Here is a 3,706-nt window from a genome sequence, read left to right on the forward strand (position 1 = left end):
TGTATATAATAGAGTACCATAAATCCCTTAACAAATATTCAGCTTATAAATTACCCTTAACCAAACTTAACCTAAACATTAACAGTATATACATATTAATACAACATAAACAATTTTGAAGCAAGTGGACGTGGGGGAGGTAATACAAGATACATGTACTTAAGTGAGGAGCTGAGATGGCTGACGAGTAAGGCTGAGTATTGTAGAAGACGGTAGGTAGTCACTGCACGTAGGTTTAGAGGATAGATGATCCTGTGGTCACTTCCCAGAGCCAAGTCTCCTCTCCTCGAATTGGAGCTGACAAAGAAGACTTTGAGGAGGTGACGCAACAACCAGGATATGGAGAAGAGAAACCCCGGAGTGGTAACTAAGACGAGTCATACTCGTGTCTCGTCCCTAGATGGCGTTGCTCGTGGTGCTGGGTAGGTAGATCAGGACAATAGATGGCGTGGTTCGTAGTGCTGGGTGGAGGGGTTCGTAACAACTGATATATAGGACGACCTTTCATTTTTGGGGATATGTACACTGTAGATAACATAAAAAATATATATAATCTGATGGAAAGGTAAATGATGGGTAAATCAACGTGATAATGAGGTGGACAGTCAGAAAGACGAAAAAAATAATAACATTAAACTGTCAAAACAAACTGCAGGAACGCTGGAGTGACGCCTTCTTAACCCAGTGGTCCTCACCGCGCGCTGCAGCAGTTGTGTCGACCTTCACACCATCATTAGGTCACGCTGAGAAGCAGCCAACACAACGAAAAATATACGAGCATTATATTGTGAAAACCAAACAGTCATTATATAACTTAGCAATCCAGATACTTTTGTGAATATTTTGAGATTTACAGTATAATTGTGAGCTACAATGCAAAACTTAAGTGCTGAAATGTGCTCAGTTCACAAGTTGAATTTGCACACCTGAAGTCGCATAAATGCATTAGATGGACATTATTACTTCTTAATATCAACTGAGACATGGGACCTGAAGTGAAAGTTTAGTCACAATAACTCACACAGCTGACACACGAGTATTCATATACATTTTTAGTAAGTTGTATTTTGAGAAGACCATCAGTGGACCGCGGAAACCCTCGGCTAGATCCCATGACACGAGAAAATGTCCCCAAAAGACCAGTTACTTAATGGACGGGAGAGACGTTGAGTGTAGTTATAATATATAAAATTATTTAATATTTGTATATGAGGAAATATAATACTTTGATGTGACGTTTATATAATTTAACTTTAATCGACAAGAAAATCGTTAATTTTCGTTCGTATGGACGTCGCTGTTTCTAAGGTAAGGGGATACCCATCAACTCAAAATTAATTCCTAGGTTGATCTGTGACGCTTAATCTGTGCATTAGTGCAGCGGCTGAATATGTGTGGTCCTCAGGGTCGTATAGTAAGTCTACTGTCCTTTACTGAAAGTTTTGGGTCTCATAGGCCACGAGACCCACTTTCATTTATAAATAGAATAAAAAATAAAAAAAATAAGTTTTCATTTGTCATATAATTTCATTAATATGTTATAGTGACTTTATAGTTATTATGATAAACACACAGCCCGTCAGGTTCTATGTCTAAAATTATCACGAATATTAAAAGAAATGTGATAACTGCCAATGAGAACAACTCTCGTATCGAATTTGTGTGGATTCTGTCCCATGTTGGAATTAGGTATCATGACCGTGCTGATAGACTGGCCAATGAGTCATGTAAGAAAGAAAATGTTGACCGTGATCTTGGCCTGTCCAATGCTGTACTTTAAACATTCAATTCATGAACTCTGATCTAGAAGAACTGTTATATGCAGAGACCTGGCAGTTGTAGCATTAATAAATATGACAAATTTTGTGACAAGAGGTACCGGTATGGCCAGCATAAGGACAGAACTAGACAATGTGATGTAGTCGTGGACAGACTTAGGCAAGGATACAGACACATCTGGCAAGTTAGCAACGCTGTACCCATACCGGAACACTCAGCCTGTAAACATTGTGATAAACCTTTAAAGCATACACTTGAACACTATATTATTGAATGTAACACTGTCAAAGACTTCAGGCCACCTGGCTTATTATATCTTGAATCAGGGGTGCTTGGGGACATTCTTGCTGGTTATTCAAAATTTGCTAGCCCACACTGCTTAGTCTTCAATTAGAATATGACGTCCAATGTATATGAACCACTGTCTTGCATGGCAGTGAACAGTGATATCACCCACATGACTCTGACCTATATATACTGTTAATGAATATGATGTATTTCTTTGTGTACGAACCTCGGTCTTGCATGGCAGTGAACAGTGATATCACCCACATGACTCTGACCTATATATACTGTTAATGAATATGGTCTATTCCTTTGTGTATGAACCTCTATCCTGCGTGGCAGTGAGAAGTGATACCACCCTCAGTGTCAAGACCTGACTGAATTACTTCAAACTTTGTCAATAAATTTGTTAAACTAAAAAACTTAACTATAAAAACTTGACCACCATAATTCAGGACAGGATAAACTGACTGGTCAGACATTCACCCAAGAGTGTAGCTACTTTTTCATAGGTATTATTTGTTTCATAACTAATATAGTGTAAGCGGCACAAATAACAGAACACAAACATGATAGCTACAAGCTGTGCAGAGTAAGTGGAACATATACTTGTCCCGGGCAAGTGACTTGAAATTTGCCTGTCCGGATATTTTTTATGGGAAAAGTTAATTAATCATATTAAAGCATTCAAATTTATTGTATGTGTCAACCCATAGATCACTTGTGTCCGTCTAAATGGTGTCAGTGGCAGTAACTCGTCATGTGATGTCATAACTCCTGTCACCTCACCTCTCACCTGCCCTACCTACCAATCCCCCCCCCCCACCCCACCATAATCTTGTGTCAGTTAGCAGAAACACATCTACAGCCTTTGGCTTGATGGTTCCTTTAAAATGTTGACAACCTGACACTGACTGACAAGAGGCAGCTTAATGTTCACATAGATTACCTGCACCTGACATAGATCACTAGTAGAGGTAGTGTGCCCTGATGACCTCCCTGGCTAAACATGTATTGTGTAATAAATGTATATTACAGTATATCTTATTTCTATTTATTTACTTACTTTTACTCTTTCTTTATTCCCTAATTCTCTTTGGGAGGGGAGAATGGGAAGAGGGGGAAGGCTGATAACTGAGGAATAGGGCTACCCTGCAATAACTGAGACACAAGTGGAAACAGGTGATAGTTTTGTACTTACTCATGGGGGTCACTGCATAACACAAAGACACTTAAGAGGAATATTTTACTTAATGCACAAGGGAAGGGAATTGAGAGCTTTTCTTGACAGTTCTTGACATAATTTACTCTAAAAATCATGGCACTGTTACAATGGTGAGGTGGGGTCACACAGCAAATTTCTGTCTAGGTATTTACCTCTCAAAATATTAGCTTGTCCGCTGGGCAAGTGCCGGGCACACGAACATGAAAAATCATTTGCCTGGATGACTATGAAGAGCTGCCACTTCCCCCTCTGATGCATATTGAGCCCTATAGCACACACCTACTGTCAGCGTGCTTTTGTGTTGTACCATCACATCACACCAAGTAGATTCGGATGATTCCATTTCATTTAGCTCGTCATTACTAATAAAAAGGGACATTAACTTTAATTTGAAAAAAAGTGGTTGCTGGAAGGCTA

The sequence above is a fragment of the Homarus americanus genome, unplaced genomic scaffold, assembly GCF_018991925.1.
Source record: "Homarus americanus isolate GMGI-L3 unplaced genomic scaffold, GMGI_Hamer_2.0 scaffold52806, whole genome shotgun sequence".
Classification (NCBI taxonomy): Eukaryota; Metazoa; Arthropoda; class Malacostraca; order Decapoda; family Nephropidae; genus Homarus; species Homarus americanus.